At 43.3% G+C, this 17,817-nt stretch overlaps 1 protein-coding gene and 1 long non-coding RNA gene across 3 annotated transcripts in view; one reads left to right on the forward strand and one right to left on the reverse strand.

Annotated features, from left to right (window-relative positions):
- Positions 1-17,817, forward strand: part of ADCY8 (adenylate cyclase 8) — a 176,073-nt gene that overhangs the window by 28,202 nt on the left and 130,054 nt on the right. The gene's annotated exons all lie outside the window — the stretch shown is intronic.
- LOC141982101 (uncharacterized) lies at positions 105-16,965 on the reverse strand. Its single transcript, XR_012637964.1, has 3 exons — positions 16,812-16,965; positions 14,210-14,287; positions 105-148 (listed from the first exon to the last, which is right to left on the reverse strand). It is a non-coding gene; the product is annotated as an uncharacterized LOC141982101 (long non-coding RNA).

Raw genomic sequence — 17,817 nt, forward strand, 5'->3', positions numbered from 1 at the left:
AGGAAAACATTTGTCTTTGTCTAACTTTCTGAGATAAAGTTTTAATCCAGCTGCTGTGCTGTAGTCTCTTGTGGGTCGTGTCTAGTATATTTCCACTCGCCTCTGTGTTCCTTTCCCATTCTCCGTCTGGGTGGGTTCTTAATTGTGACTTATGAAAAAAAAGAAAAAAAAATAAGAATCAAAACCAAATAGGCTTTTAAAGAGAACATTTGACCACTGTAAATAAAACTCCTGAGGTGACCTGGCAAGCAGTGGTCCAGATCTTGGGTTGCATTTGAGCTGTGCCCAGCCCAGCTCTGGATGGGTGGGAGTGCAGTTGTGGCCTTAAGCCACCTTTGCATCTCACCAACAATTCTAGAGTTTTTCAACTAGGCTGGTCCCCAGCCTCAGGGCTTCTCTAATTTATGTCAACTACCAATGGTCCTGAAGGGCCGTTCCAGCAACTGGGTGTTGGTGTGGCATAGAGATGCCCCAGCCATGCTCCCTTTTCCATGGTCTGCATGTCTATATACTCAAGGCTAGGAAGGGGATGGTACATCAGAGGGCTACATCAATTTTATGCCATTCAAGAATTCCCCTAGATAGGGACAATATTTAGAGGCCTGTATCTTCCATGTTTACAGACTGCTATGGTGCAAAGCAGCTGCCGATCAGCTGAGAATCTCAGTCAGTATTTTTATTTAGGGGTTGTCTGTATGGCAAGTTACTGCATGGGATGGTACGGTGTGACTCTACAGTGGATCAGCTTGCCCTGTGGTAACGTCCCATTTGGACACTGCTACAATTCTGGAGTGCATCTTGATCTACTACTACTTGAAAGCTTAGTATGCCAAGCCACACTCTGGGACATAGCACACGGGATGTTACTGCAGGGCAAGCACAGTAACTTGTTATATAGACAAGCTCTAAGGGTATAGATCTGCTATGAAAACAGACTCTAAAAATGACATTGTTGGAATACATTTTTTTTAGTGATTTCCAAATGGAACTGACTAGTTCCCAGAAAAAAAGTTGGGGGATTTTTTTTTCCTTTTTTTAAAAATATTTCTTTAGTTATCTTAATTGTGACTTTCAGGGCCATTGCAAAAATAAAAAATGTAATGTCTTAAAATGGCAGGAGCAGTGGGCGCTGGGTAACAGAACAGAGTTGCCATTTTGCTACCAGGAGGTCTGAGTAAATATAGTCCATTTTATGTGCAGGTAAGCTGTATGTACTAAAAGTTTTACAGTGTGATGAAGAGATCGCTAGATTTCTGGGTGGCCAGCCATGCAGAATCAACCTGGAATCTGAAAGTCAAACTTTTGGATTTTTACCATTATATATGGATTCTTCAAGCCAACTTATATCCTTATTGACACCCATGCAATCTGATTTTCTTCAGATGCTTCCATCAGTGACCAGTGTAATTGAGTGGGAAAATTATTCCTGCCATTGGAAGTTAGATAAGCATTCTATCAATGATGCTCAAAAAGGACTAGAATTGAGCTCGCTTTTCTCAGCTGCGTTGGAACTGCAGAGTAAACAGGAGTAAAAATGCAATAAAAATTTATTTCATAGAATCATAGAATATCAGGGTTGGAAGGGGCCTCAGGAGGTCATCTAGTCAAACCCTCTGCTCAAAGCAGGACCAATCCCCAACTAAATCATCCCAGCCAGGGCTTTGTCAAGCCTGACCTTAAAAACCTCTAAGAAAGGAGATTCCACCACCTCCCTAGGTAACCCATTCCAATGCTTCACCACCCTCCTAGTGAAAAAGTTTTTCCTAATATCCAACCTAAACCTCCCCCACTGCAACTTGAGGCCATTGCTCCTTGTTCTGTCATCTGCTACCACTGAGAACAGTCTAGATCAGAGGTGGGCAAACTACAGCCCGTGGGACCCTCTAGCTCAGCCCCTAAGCTCATGGCCTGGGAGGCTAGCCCCCGGCCCTTCCCCCACTGTTCCCCCTCCCACGCAGCCTCAGCTCACTGCGCCACCATCGCAATGCTCTGGGCGGGGGGCTGTGAGCTCTTGGGGCAGTACAGCTGCAGAGCCCGGCCTGCCCCGGTGCTCTGTGCTGCGTGGTGGCGCCTGCCACCGGTGCTCCAGGCAGTGCAGTAAGGGGGCAGGGAGCAGGGGGGTTGGATAGGGGGCAGAGGAGTTTGAGGGGGTGATCAGGGACCGAGGGTGTGGATAGGGGTTGGGGCGGTCAGAGGGTGGGGAACAGGGGGGTTGAATGGGGGCAGGGGTCCCGGGGGGGCAGTCAGGAATGAGAGGAGGGGTTGGATGGGGTGGTGGGGGGAAGTCAGGGGCGGGGGGTCCAGGGGCGGTCAGGGGACAGGGAGCAAGGGGTGGTGGATGGGGCAGGAATCCTGGGGGGGCCGTCAGGGGGCAAGAAGCGGGGGGGTCAGTTAGGGGTCAGGGGCTGGGCCACGCCTGGCTGTTTGGGGAGGCACAGCCTCCCCTAACCGGCCCTCCATACAATTTTGGAAACCCGATGTGGCCCTCGGGTTAAAAAGTTTGTGCACCCCTGGTCTAGATACATCCTCTTTGGAACATTTTTGAGATTAAAACCAGCAAATGTGACTTTGAATACATGCAGGAAGCCAATCTGTTGAATAAGAAGGTGCCACTTTCACAGTTTCATTTCAGAGTAGAAACACACTTTGAAGCACCGTTGTACTGCGCAAAATGACTAATGATATCATGGAGTTCCTTAATTATCCTTCTTCAATAATTTCCATATCACATTTTCTCACTTTTACAAGTCAAAAGATGATTTTCTAACTGCGGACAATGCAAACTCTTCCCGCGGTATGAAACCCAAGCTGTGTTCTGTTTGTGCTTTATAGCATCACTGACAAAGGTTCTTGTTAGGTTCATGGCATATACACACACACAGTTATAACAAAAGATGACTACTCTCCCTGAAAGGTTGCAGTAGAACACCACTTATCCAGAACTCTAACACACAACAACCAAATGCAGAGAGAGAGAGCGCGCAAGCAGGCTGCTACCTACATGCATCCGACAAAGTGGGTATTCACCCACGAAAGCTGATGCTCCAATACGTCTGTTAGTCTCTAAGGTGCCACAGGACTCTTTGCCGCTCTTACCTAAGGCAGAGAGGCACAGCTCCAGGCTGGCTCTTTACGCAGAGTGAGTCTGCTGAATATCCAGCTTGCACGCTTTCCCACAGAGTCTCGTAGCCTGCAATCAGCACCAGGAAACCCCCTCAAACTTAAAGTGGTCACTTGTAATTTTAACACAGTTTTCAAAACACCACAGTTCTATAATCACAACTCAGACAAGTCTGAAGCTGATGAGCAAAGAAGAGAATCCTGCACGCTCTTCTGCAGCTATGCTGGCTGTACAGCAGTAACAGTGCTATACACTTGTTTTTGTCTCTCAAGTAAGCAGGTATGATTCAAGGGCACACAGTGGACACATATGTAGTGAAGGATAAGGAGACATTTTAGCAGGTTCCCTTTTCAGATCATACTACACTTTAAATAGGACTGTGGGCAAAGAGTGACCAGCAGAGCCCTAAGTCTCTAAAAGGGTTTGATTCAGCTTGCACACATACTTTTACACTGTATTTTTACACTGACTTCATCTGAGTTATGCCTGAATTAATATTTGTGTAAAAGAATTCAGAAGCAGGCCCTGTTAGAAGCAAAGGTCTTGTGGTTAAGTGTGGAGATTCAGTAAACCTGGGCTGAGTTCTCATTTCTGCCTGTACTTCAAGTGTGACCTGGGTCCAGTCATTTAGTCTGTTCTAGTTCCCTGCCTGTAAAGATGGGGTAATAGTACCTCCTTACCACACAGAAGTGTTGTGAAGTGAAATACATTAAAGATTTTGGAGCACTCAAATGCTATGGCAAGGCAGGCAAAGTAAGTAACCGCGTTACATTATCACTATTTCACAGATGGCACGTTCATTATTTCGGGAGACTCTCACCCAGGATGGAATGCCCTTCATAGCAGCCTTTTTATTTCTTGAAAAGTATAAAGGACCTAAGGCAAATGCTAGCTCACTATTGCTTTGCTGTTGCTTTCCTTTTCCATTCTATAGCAGATCTGGTTAGACAAGTCCAGTTTCCTGCCTCTAGCAATGGCCATGACTTGATATTTCAGAGGAGCACACACACAATATTGCACCTGATCTATTATGCATGGAGGGAAAAAGCCTTTGTAATCTCTGCTCTGGGCAGGCTCTTGCAGTTATTCTATAGAACTGCATCAAACACTGTTGTCTGGATAGAGGTCGTGAGACTTGGCAGTTGCAGTGGGGAAGGAAGTGCAGTGTGTTCTGCAGGTAATTGTCAGGACACACATATTTTTGATGGACAAAGAACAGCAACAAATAGTGGAAGAAAAGATTGATTGCTGTCCATCACACAAACATAATTATCCCTCATCCACTTTTGACAACCTCCTCCTAATTAGAACTGTCATCTGAGCAATGAAAAACAAAAAATTGTCAGAAAGTTGAAATATAGGTCAGCTAATTCTGTTTTTGTTATACTATATTTTAGCTAATACCGAAGCTGAAGCGGCATAGCAGTCAGTGTTTGATAGTGGCTGTAAATAACCATCTACATCAGTGGTTCCCAAACTTGTTCTGCCGCTTGTGCAGGGAAAGCCCCTGGCAGGCCGGGCCGGTTTGTTTACCTGCCGCGTCCGCAGGTTCGGCCGATCGCAGCTCCCAGTGGCCGCGGTTCACTGCTCCAGGCCAATGGGAGCTGCTGGAAGTGGCGGCCAGTACATCCCTCGGCCTGCGCCGCTTCCAGCAGCTCCCATTGGCAATCTGATGGCTAAATCTTTTGTTCGTTGTACAGGATGACATATTATCACCATAGTTCAAACATTTTTACATGGTTACAGGCATGCAAAACTCCCTATTTAAGGTGGGCCATCTATTTTTCACATGAATATCAATCCCTTTTCCATTCTGTCCCCCCTAAAACTTCTTCTAGGTCAGCACATTTTGGCAGAGCTAAAAAGGGAAAATTCACATCCCTATTTTTCTCCCTATATATCCTTATTGATAGCTTTGAAAACCCTAGCACATTTAGTAGCTTTTCTCCTTATTTTAAAACATAACTAGTTAAATTTGTCAATGCTACTGACATAGGACCTGATCCTGTGTCAGCCTGCACTGAGTGGCAGAAAAAGTGATGGTTCTCTGCATGCCATCGTCTCTTGCCCAGTGACTGAAGTAACTGTAAATAAGTATATGAGGCAGCCAAAAGCAAACAGGATAAGGTGGGAGGCTGCCACCTGCTCAGATATAGGGTTCTTCTCCCTCAACACTCACATTACTGTATATATGTACCTGAAACAGCTGTGCGGCTTTCTCTTCTGCACCCAATCATCCCACTCCCAAATTTCAGATTTACAAGGCTCAGTCTATCCCAAGATGGGATACTTCACCTATCTTTTATTCAGAAGCTGATCTGATCATAGAATCATAGAAGATTAGGATTGGAAGGGACCTCAGGAGGTCATCTAGTCCAACCCCCTGCTCAAAGCAGGACCAACCCCAATTAAATCCGCCGACATAGTAGCTGCACAATTACTGTTCAAGACAAAGGCCAATGTGATTACATTTAATAGACGCTGCCTTCCTTTTAAAGGCACATGGAAAATTAATTACTTTTAACAGAAGTTACAGTATTTAACCAAAGTTGTCTGCTAAGTGTCTCTGAAATAGGGAAGCACCTTCATATAATCATAGATGTTAGAGATAGGAAATTATTCTTAGGTTTTGTAGCCCATCCCTTACCAATGCTGGGTTATTCTCCCTGATTTATACATACTATGCAAACTCTGGGTCAAGTGTTCACAAGTGGTCTCCGATTTTGGTTGGCTCAATATTTGAGTGCTCAACTTTAGACCCCTAGGGCTGTTTTTACTGAGCACTTGCAACCCCAGCTTAAGAAAATGGGTGCTCTGAATGCCCAGCACCTCTGAATCAGGCTGCCGTTGAAGCATTAGGGCACCCTAAAATTGAAGCATCCAAAATTAGAGGTCACTTCTGAAAATTTTCCCAGTCTCCACTGCTTTGTCCATTTTAACGTTAAATAAGTAAGGCAATGAGGCTTTGAGCACTTCCTTTAAAATATATTCCATTATCAGGACTCCTGAAAAAAATTTCCACCAAAACTGGTTATCAAATGAAAATTGGGTTTTTGACTAAACAAAAATTCTTCACAAAAACTGCCTGGGAAAAAAATTGACTTTTCATTCATAAAACCCCAAAAAGCAAACAAACAAACAAAACCTGAAACCAAAATTTTTTGCCTGAAAACTGGAAAATTTCTATTTGGAAATGCTACAACACCACCTCATGGGTGCTGTAGTTCAGGTCCCCCATGTCCCAGTTCTCCTCTTTGGAACATGTGCCCATCAAGACTGCATTTCCCATGCTATACCATGGCCAGGGACTACCATGATACTCCAAGGTGGCTCAGCAGGAGAGACCCTGGTGCATCATGGGAGGTGCAGGTTCGCCAGGGAGCCTGGTTTATAAAGGAGAAGAGAAGCATGAGGCACCACAAGTACAACTTCCATGAGCCACCATGAGCATCAGCATTTCCAAATAATTTTTTGGTGGATTTGGACAAAAATGTTCCATTTGTGAACTTTTGTCCAAAAGTAAAAAGAAAAAATCATTTCCCAGCCAGCTCTAACTTTTATCTTAGAGACTACTCGTGTATACCACACTTTTAGGAGGTTTCTCCTGATGTTCAACCTAAATGTTCTTTTCCTTAAATGCATCCCATTGTTCCTAGTTATATCCCCCTTATACCAACCTAGAGAATCCTTCTCCCTCCTATATTCATAGATTCCAAAGTCAGAAGGGACCACTGTGATCATCTAGTCTGACCTCCTGTATAACAGAGGTCATAGAACTTCCCCAAAATAATTCCTAGAGCAGATCGTCTAAAAAAAAAAAAATAATAATCCAATCTTGATTTAAAAATAGCCAGTAATGGAGAGTGCACCACAACACTTGGTAAATTGTTCCAATGGTTAATTACTTTCACTATAAAAATGTATGCCTTATTTCCAGTGTGAATTTGTCTAGCTTTAACTTCCAGCCATAGGATTGTGTAGTACTTCCTCTCCTAGGCTGGTAACCAACTATCAAATATTTGTTCCCCATGTAGGTACATATAGACTGTCATCAAGCCACCTGTAGCAGGGTAGACACCCACTCCTGCCCTGAGGGGCTTAGAACAGCCCAGGAGAGGGCTGGGGCTGGGTAAGCAACCCAGGCCGAGTAGGGAAGTAGGCTCAGCTGGGGCCACGCCCAATTAGGGCTCAGCTGGCCTTATAAGTAGACAGTGAGCCAGGAGCTGAAACACTCTCTCTCTAGCCTTTGGAGAGGGAGGGACCTGGCTGCAGGGAGCAGAGAGAACCTAGATTGGAGCAGGGCTGGGGAAAGGCCAAGGGAGCTGGGGAGCTCGGACTGGGAAAATCCCAGACTGTGGCCTAGTAGAAGGCCAGGCAGGTACTGGGGTTGCAAAGGGGCCAGCCCACAGGTAGGCCAAGGCAGCAACTCCAAACCCCTCCTTGCCAGTGATGAGTTGCTTTTACACTGCAGTCTGCCCCTGATACAAGGGGCTAGTTGGTGACTGGCAGTAGACTTACACTGAGGCATGGTGGGGATAGTGGGTGGGGGGACCCTGAGAGACACTGGGTGTACTGCCAGGGAGCAGCTATCCAGGAGGGATGCAGGGCCAGCAGTAAGGTGGATCATTGGCCTGCAGAGGGCGCTCCAGAGCCTGGTGAGCTAATTCCCAACCAAGACCAGCAGGAGGTGCCGCAGGGGTGAGTCCACTCCCTTACACCACCCCTTAGCCTTCTCTTTGTTAAGCTAAATAGGTTGAGTTCCTTGAGTCTATCACTATAAGGCATGGTTTCTAATCCTTCAGTCATTCTTGTGGCTCTTCTTTGAACCCTCTCCAATTTATCAACATCCTTCTTGAATTGTAGGTTCCAGAACTGGACATAAAATTCCAGCACTGGTTGCACCAGTACCAAATACAGAGGTAATATAACCTCTCTACTCCTACCTGAGATTCCCCTTTTTATGCATCTGATGATTGCATTAGCCTTTTTGATGACAGTGTTGCACTGGGAGTTCATGTTCAGTTGATTATCCACCAAATTTTCTTCAGTCACCGCTTCGCAGGATGGAGTCCCCCATCCTGTAAGTGGGACCTACAATCTTTGTTCCCAGATGTATATGTTTACATTTAGCCATATTAAAACACATATTGTTTGCTTGCACCCAGCTTCCCAAGTGATCTAGATTGCTCTGTATCAGTGACCTGTCATTATTTACTACTCCCCCAATTTGTGTCTCATCTGGAGACTTTATCAGTAATTATGTTTTCTTCCAGCTCATTAGTAAAAACGTGAAAAAAGGATCTCTGTGAGATCCTGTTAAAAACACAACCACTCAATGATCAATTTCCATTTAGAATTACATTTTGAGAGGTATTTGTTAACCATCTTTTAATCCATTTAGTGAGTGCCCTGTTAATTTTATATTCTAATTTTTAATCAAAATGTAATGTGGTACCAAGTCAAGTCCCATATCAGCTGCTCCATTGTCTTGCCCAGGATTGATGTCAGACTGACAGGCCTATAATTACCCAGGTCATTCTCTTTACCCCTTTTAAATATTGGCACAACAATAGCTTTTGTCCAGTATTCTGGAACTTCTAAAGTGTTTCATTGAAAATTTGAACAGTAGCTGTCCATCAAGCTCCTTAGCCAGCTCTTGTAAAAGTCTTGGATGTATGTTATTCAGACCTGCTGATTTAAAAATGTCTAACTTTAGTAGATGCTGTTTAACATCCTCCTGAGATACTAGTGGAATGCAAAGAGTGTTATAATAAGATATGACTACATCATCTGTTTTTCGCAAAATACAGGATAGATATACTTATTGAATACTTCTGACTTTTCTGCATAATTGTTGATAATTCTACCACTTCCATCTAGTAATGGGCTAATACCATTGTTAGGATTTTTTTGTTGTTGTTCCTAAAATACTTAAGTCTCTTTTTTTTTTTATTGTCCTTAACTATGCTGGCCATACATTTCTCCTTGGATTCCTTTGCTTCCCTTATCCATTTTGTACAGCTTCTGATTTATTTTCATTTCTATCAACTTCCCCTTTCTTCCAATTATTATATTATTTTTATAGCTGCCTTCAGTTCCCCTCCAAACCAGATTGTTTTTTGGACACTAGCGCCTTCTTCCTCAATGGTGGGACATCTAGAAAAGTGTTTTTAATCAATTCCCAATTATCATTCATTCTTGGCAGTTAGTTTGTTCAAATACATGTAGATCAGTGGTTCCCAAACATCTAGTGATGAGTGGGGTGTGTGTGTGTATGTATGCCTGGATGGGTGGAGAGACAGATGTTTAGATAGACTGAGATGTCACGCAGCCATGGAAAGCAATTTCTGAAAAAAAAGGAGTGTTACAGCTGGGACCGCACCTGGGCTATAAAGGGTCAGAGGGAGGTCAGTGAGAGTGGAGCAGCTGCAGGGAGAGAAGGTCCCCTGCAGTGGTCCCTGAAGGAGGAAGGGGCAGGGAATCAGGACGAGGACCAGGATCGGGACCCAGCTGAGACAGTTCCTCGTGGAGAATGGGCTGTGACCAGCTTAAGGCTTCGTGGAAGATTTGATTTGTTTTTGCTTTGGAACTTCGTAAATAAAGAAATCAGCCTTCAAGTATGGCTGTGATTGCATGAGAGAGATTGTGTGGGGTTTGCATAAGGACCCCTGAGGAAAAGGAAGATGGGGTGGGGGCACTGCAGAGTCACCCCTTGTCTTGAAGGGGAACTTGGGGGAGGGGCAGGCAACCCTGTTCCAAGGAAGTATTCATATCTGTCCTCATTTACCTGGGGTGCAGGGAGCAGCCCCAAGCCTTCCAGTGTCCCAGACAGTCCTTGATGTCTGGTCACTTTAGCATTTTTATGAAAAGACAGATTTGTCAAAACTCCAGAAATATGTACGTTTGCTAAGGTTATGCCTAAATACTAGACTAGCTCAAAATGAGTTAGCGGTGATTTGCTGAAAATGGCTTGGCATTTAGGGATGCTCAGTGGCACTATCAGGGTTACATTTTAGCTTGCCTGCCTAATGCATCACTCAGGTTGTGTCACTTGCTGTCACTTTGTGGCTGATAGGACATGATTTGTCTTCCCGACCTAATGTATGGGCAGTGTATTGCAAATGCCCTGCCTTAAGTGGACAGCTGCTTTGCTAAATGGCATGTTTCGAGTTACCCATGAACAATTTTCTCTAACGTTTAATTTTCTGCATGTCTAATGGACTCAATGGAAGAGCTCAAGAGGGAAATAGCCCATGTTTTCATAATAGAATATTACACCTCTTGTTGTGAATATTAAAACACGCATTTCTGAATTTTTGTTTTGATCTAAAACCATGACAACTGACTTTATGTAAATGTATTGTTCTGGGGGGGGGAATGTTTTGTTTTCTAAATTGTTTTTAGATACAGACTAACACAGCTACCCCTCTGATATTTATATACACACTACAAATACTCGTATTTCTGGAAATCCACAACTTACCTGTTGACTAGCAGCACTGAGGTCAGAATTTCCATAAGAGCTCAGGTTCCACATACACATCTAAATAAGGGCTGATTGGGTGCTGATCTCCTTTTGAAAAATCTGGACAACAGGGGCTGAGCTCCTGAAAATCTGGCCCTGAGCTCTTTTGAAAATTTTGCACCAAATTGTCATTTCCAGAAGTTAAAACTCAAAGAGGTAATACCTGCAAAAACTAATGGTGCTTACACTTAACAATCCAACAAAGGACCTCATATGAACCATGAGGACATGTGTTTGCTTAAACTGAGCTGACTCAGAATCAAACCTCCCAATCTTCTTATTATTGATTTGTATTTCTTAGTGCCTAAGAGCTCTGGTCATGGAACAGGACCCTATCGTGCTCGACTCTGTACAAACACACCACAAAGACTGTTCCTGCCCCAAAAAGCTTGCAGTCTACGTCTTATATCTAACCAGGGTCCTTTTTTTCTCCCAACTGCCCCTCTCAGGTATGTTATATGCTCACTCGTCTCTCAAGTCCATCACTTACTTTGCAAACTCGTTGAGACATCTAGAACAATTATGAGTGCAAAATAACAATCCCTTACCTGAGTACCAATAGAACATGTAGTATAACTGTGGCCTGGATGATGCAGGGGATTAATAATGGTCTATGGAGCCTTTCCTCCTATGTCAAGTGTGTAAATCAAGCCTGAGTCAGTCTGTATTAACTGAAAGTTATGGCAGTGGCTCAGTGGCCTTTGCAAAACAAGTTGGTGGTCTCCATTCAGTTCCTGGTGGAGACATGTCCATAAGTTAAAAAGTAAATGCTACAATTGTTAGTACTTGGCAGCATCTGCTGAGAAGCCGAAAGAGCATGGAGAGTGATTTGGGCCTTTTAACTGCTGATGCATGCCTTTCAAAGTCCATTTATCAGATGGGGATGGGAAGCTTGCATAGCCAAAAGTTCCTGTTCTAGCCAAAGCAGAGGAGTTCAGCCTCCAGAGCTAACAGTCCAGCACATCACAACCCCACCATTAATTAATTTGAGTTATTATAAGTGATTTTAAAAGAGCATGTTGAATAATATCTTACACTGAAGTAACCAAACCCCAGGTGAGCTGCAAGGGGAAGGGGTAAATGAGACTTTGGAGACTATTTTATTAAAGAAAACAACCTTCTGGCAAACAGCTATTTTTAGTTTAATAACTAATGATGCTTCAGAATGCTTCATGAAACCTAATTAACCAATAATAATTACCATAGCAACCACTGCTTTATATGGCACATACTGAAAACATTCTTAAAGAAACACAACAGCTTTCATTTCCATTGCTTACCTATCCTCAGCCAAACTTCTGTAATGCACTGGTGGAACCAACGCAAACTTAAAACATGGAGTAGGAAAAGAATAAAGTTGTTATAGTTTGTTTTGCAGTTGGCTTTATTTGGCTTCCAGAAGCAGTTTGGCTGTTGAACTGCTAATGTACCTCTTATACTCACAGTGCCAGTCTGCTGTCTCCAGTTCTGCTTCTAAGTGGCTTTTATCATCAGTTTCATCACATACACTAGAACTTTGGGACTGTGTTCTTTTGCAGAGCACTTTAGGGTATTTGACTACGATACGGGATAAAATACTTCTGTTAAGGTGTACCTGCGTTGCAATAGAGCATGATTCCAGATGGGGTAGGCATATCTGTGCTAGCTTTGTAGCTAGCTCTGTTAAAAATGGCAGTGAAGATGGAGCTGGCCAGGCTTCAGCGCAGGCTGTGGAATCCTGGCTGTGTACTCATGTTGCTAGCCTGCACTGGGGTCTCTATCACTGCCTCATTACTGCTATTTTAAGCTTCCTTAGCAAGATTAAATCAAGCATGGATTTGCCTGTCTGAGCTGCAGTCGCACCTCTCATTGCAGTGTAGATGGAGAGCTTCAATTCTCCTCTGGTTTTCAAAATTCTTCACGGACTCTGTCAACTTTATCTCTCATCTCGGATCTATTCTCTCTCTCCCTTCTCCTTCTCTCTGTCTCCTCCAAGTGACTCTCAACTGGAGTTGGTCGAACTATTCATTGTGAAGAATGTTTGTCACCTATCTACCCCCATCTTGTTAGTTAGCTAATCACTAACCAACTGATTCTCATAATCTTCATAATGTATTCATAAATATTCACCAGAAAATTTGGATCAATAATTTTCAGATGACAAGCTCCTTGGAGGGGGTCTTTGATAATTGGCTATTCATTTATTGCTTATCCTCCCTGCTTGGATGACTGAATCTTTTCAAACAAGAGAATAATGAATAGTGTGACAAAGCTCTGTCCTTGCCTCCGTGGGTCCCACGTTTTCTGGCAGATTTCGCTAGCCTCAGAGGCTCACTGTGACCCTCCACATAACCCTTCTCTCTCTAGAGACAAGGGTCACAGTCTACTGAGCCATTTTCATCATAAGCCAGCAAGGGAGGTGAGCACAAATTATCCTTCCTTGCACAGTCTCTGTTATCTCCCAGTCTCGGTGATTAATCAGGGGGCAAAGGTAGGCGGGGGGGGAGCCCAGGCCCACCCTCTACTCCAGGCTCCAGCCCAGGGACCCTAATAATATCAGCTATGGTAGCTGACCTTTTAGAAACATAACAATTCCCTGGGCTACTTCCCCCACAGCAGCCCTCACTTCCTCAAGCTCCACTTCACCCTTACCTCAGGGCCTCCTTCCTTGTGCCTGATATGGTGTGTACTACTCAGCCTCTCCAACAGCGCAACTTCCTCCCACAGCTCCTGACATGCACACCCACCTGACTGACTGGGAGGCTTTTAACTAGTTTCAGCCAGTCCCTGATTGGCTTCAGGTGTCCCAATCAACCTAGCATTCTCCCTGCCTTCTGGAAAGTTCTTAATTGGCCCCAGGTGTCTTAATTGACCTCGAGCAGCTGCCATTTCACTTATCCTGGTACTAGGGATTTGTTTAGCCTGGAGCTAATATAGCCATCTGGCCTTGCCCTGTCACAATAGCAAAAAAGCAAACAACACACATTCTGGTTGGAAATTTTGGATGCAACATCACTCGTGCTAAAACTTTCAGGATTCACAAACATTTCTGTTCAGACCTGCCAGTTGTCCAAATAATGGATTACACTACCCTGCAAATGAAGTCAAACTGAACCAAGTATTTTTATTTGCAGATATATCTGCAAGTCAATATGGTGACTCTTGGATCAGCTTTTTTCAGTAGCTAGGAACTACTTTCCTACCTGTGACATTTTGAAGTTTCTTCTTTCTGAACCATTAATTCTCTCTCTCTCTCTCTTCAGATCAGCCCCTCTATCATTTTGCCTGTGGTTCTGATTCATTCAGCTCTAATCCACAAACCTACTGGCATACCCCACTGTCCTTTTAAAGAATATTCCCTTTTTCTGTTCTCTTTATTTACGGTCATTCCTTCTTTGACTAACACTTCCTCTAACAACTGTGTTTGAATTGCTCTTCGGCTGAGATCTGCTGCTCCCAAATATATTCCAAATGTTATCGGGTTTCATCTCTTTTAGCAAAGCACTTTGAGATTCTCTGCATGACAGGCCCCACACAAAAATGAATTGAATCAAATCATTGTCCACTTTCACAGCAAAACTTACGTTGTTTGTTTGACTTGGCTTGCTCACGTTGCATTGCCTTTGTTTTTATACCGACTTTGTAAAGTGCCCCCGAGGTGCCTGCATGAAGGACATTTTATAAATGTAAATTTGATTTGACAAGTGATTTCTTTGTGAATCAAGCTCTTATCTCCTGAGTGATAGAGGGCAGTTAGATTTATAGGAAGTAGAGATATGGGAGTAAAAATTATAACAGCATTTCTAGTCACCTGTGGACACTTTAGCGTAACCTTCTTTATTCATCCACCCTTGTTATGTGACTCCAATACATACAGCTGTGCAGTGGAAGTAGCTCTGATTTTGGAGTAATGATATCTCCCCAACCATTGTGATGATGGACACTTTCTTGTTTGTAGTTATATAATATCTAATATGCAGATCTTCCCATAGCATAATTTTACATCTACCAGCCCTGTATATGGCTTTTTATGTCACTTTATAGCCCAGCTGCATCTGTTTATCCAAAGTCTGTCGGAGACACAAGAAGGGTTAAGGGACTCATAAGTGATCTGAGAAGGTTTTCTTTTTTTTAACCTCTCATTCCTACTGTGTTGGCATCTATTTTCTACAGTACGGCAGAAAGAACATGGAGTGGTCCACAGCTTATAAAACCACAATTTGGCTTTGGCATCTGGCCAGGCTATTCAGTGGAAATCTCACAGGCCTTTTGGTACCAGCCATGTTGTGTGGGTGGTGGAGAGGCAACAGCGAAAGACTCAAGTCTTTTTTTTTTTAACAAGACCCAGATTCTTCCACCCTTACATTGAGAAGTACCTTACTCTGCAAGTGGTTCTGTTAGTTTCAGTCATGCTACTCTGTGTAAGGATGGCAGAAAGTGGCTCCAACTAAATAAGTCATATCTTCTTCTGTAACTAGTTTTCTCTAGTACCCTTTGTCCAAAATTAGTCATGGAACGTATTTGAAGGCCGGAGTTGTCATAAATATAACGGGAAGGGTAACAACCTTTATGTATGCAGTAATATAAAATCCCTCTTGGCCAGAGGTATAGAATCACTAAACTGATTAACCCCTACAGGTAAATTAACCTAGTTGGCACCTGACCAGAAGGACCAATGGGGAAAGAAGATACTTTCAAATCCAGGGGGAGGGGGGAGGATGTCTTGTTTGTGCTTTTCGTGTGTTCCCTCTCTCGGGACAAAGAGACCAAGCAGGTAACCCAGCTCCTACTGAAATGATACACCTAAAATTACGGAAATTGTAAGTAATAGCAAGGAAATGCATTAGATTATCTTTTGTTTTAGCTTGTGAATTTTCCCTGTACTAAGATGTCATTTTATTCCTGTTTTGTAACTGGGAAGCCAACTCAGAGGGAAATCCTCTGGGTTTTAAATCTTTTTATTTACCCTGTAAAGTTATCTTCCATCCTGATTTTGCAGGTGTGATTCTTTTACTTTTTTAAATAAAATTCTTCTTTTAAGAACCTGATTTTCAATGTCCTAAAAACCAGGGATTGGTCTGTGCTCACTTTGTTAACCTATTGGTTGGTATATTATTCTCAAGCCCCCCAGGAAAGGGGGTGAAAGGGCTTGGGAGGATCTTTTTTGGGGGGATAGGGCTCCAAATGGCCCCTCCCTAAATGTTTGTTTAAATCACTTGGTGGTGGCAGCAATACCGTCCAAGGACAAGGAAAGGAATTTGTGCCTTGGGGAAGTTTTTAACCTAAGCTGGTGGAATATAAGCTTAGGGGGTCTTCCATGCGGGTCCCCACATCTGTACCCCAGAGTTCAGAGTGGGGAAGGAACCCTGACAAGAGTCTACTGCCCATATTCTATGAGCAGTTCCACTGAAGTTGGTGGTGGAACAAGTTATGAACTAAAGTATCAGTGAATAGAGGCCAGAACTGGCCCTACCAGAACATACAGTTGATCTACCGAAAACTGGACTAACTGTACTCTGCAAATCTGTAAGATGCTTGTCTGTGTAAGGTAAATTGGCCAACCCTTTGTGGAATGTGTATGTTGGGGAGGAATGGGGTTGAATGCCAGGGTTCCAAATAAAGTTGATTCTTGATGTACTGAGGGATCAGTATTAGAGGTGGTCAATGTTTCTGCTGAAACTGTGTTTTGATGAAAAATTGTGTTTTTGATTAAATGAAATTTCACGTAGAAAATGTCCGCTCTCTGAATGCAAGTCAGGAGAGGGAGGGATTGTAACAGAATTGGAACTGGTCTGTATTAACTTACGATTACCCCCAGTTATTGGGATGTTCACTATATGTGTAATGATCTTGGGGTTCATTAGATAATAAACCAGTGAATGAGAAAGGAATAAAACATTAATAAAACAAACTAGAGAGCATCTGTTCTGAGTTGTTGCACCCAGCCATGTGGTGTTCCCAACCTCCGCCTCCAGGGCACATCTCCAAATTCCCATGTTTATAATATTGTCCCTTATGAGGGAGCATCTCCAGATCACAATCTTATACAGACAGCTAACAGCTCTCATAACACATGCATTAAATTCTCAACCCATGTAGTACCTTTCCAGAAACCCATCAACTACCTTGAGAGGAGAGATTACTAGCATATCACTGTAGAGTGATACACTCACTTTCCCCACTTACCCCTTCTCCAGGCACATTAGCACGTCTGAGTCTTTCAGGATGTTTAATCTCCTGCACTGATCAGCCACACTATCGGAGGCTCATTCACCTGCGCATCTACCAATGTGATATATGCCATCATGTGCCAGCAATGCCCCTCTGCCATGTACATTGGCCAAACTGGACAGTCTCTACATAAAAGAATAAATGGACACAAATCAGACGTCCAGAATTATGACATTCAAAAACCCGTCAGAGAACACTTCAATCTCTTTGGTCACTCGATTACAGACCTAAAAGTGGCAATTCTTCAACAAAAAAACTTCAAAAACAGACTCCAAGGAGAGACTGCTGAATTGGAATTAATTTGAAAATTGGATACAATTAACTTAAGCTTGAATAAAGACTGGGAGTGGACGGGTCATTATACGAAGTAAAACTATTTCCCCTCCTACTATTCTTGTAAAGTGCTGGAAATGGCCCACCTTGATTATCACTACAAAAGGCTCTCCGCCCCCCCCCCGCCCCCCCCCAGCTCTCCTGCTGGTAATAATTCACCTTTCCTGATCACTCTTGTTACAGTCTGTAACACCCATTGTTTCATGTTCTCTGTGGATATAAAATCTCCCCACTATATTTTCCACTGTACGCATCCAATGAAGTGAGCTGTAGCTCACAAAAGCTTATGTTCTAATAAATTTGTTAGTCTCTAAGGTGCCACAAGTCCTCCTTTTCTTTTTACAGATACAGACTAACACGGCTGCTACTCTGAAACCTGATCTTCTCAGTATCACTCTTTCATTAGAGTCTGAGTTGCTCTCTTGTTCGTTGACGGTTTCTCCTTTGTGCATTGACAATAAAGGATCAGTCAGATGGGAAATGCCGGAGTCCACATCTACTGTCAATGTGTTGGAACTTTCTGGGATTACTCGTAAATCCCTTTGATTACATTGAAATGTGTCTTCCCTGGTCCGTCTGAATTATATAAAATCTTGGATGCAGCTGTTCTTTAACAGTACTCTTTGGC

This window comes from Natator depressus, chromosome 2 (genome assembly GCF_965152275.1).
Source record: "Natator depressus isolate rNatDep1 chromosome 2, rNatDep2.hap1, whole genome shotgun sequence".
NCBI classification, from domain to species: domain Eukaryota; kingdom Metazoa; phylum Chordata; order Testudines; family Cheloniidae; genus Natator; species Natator depressus.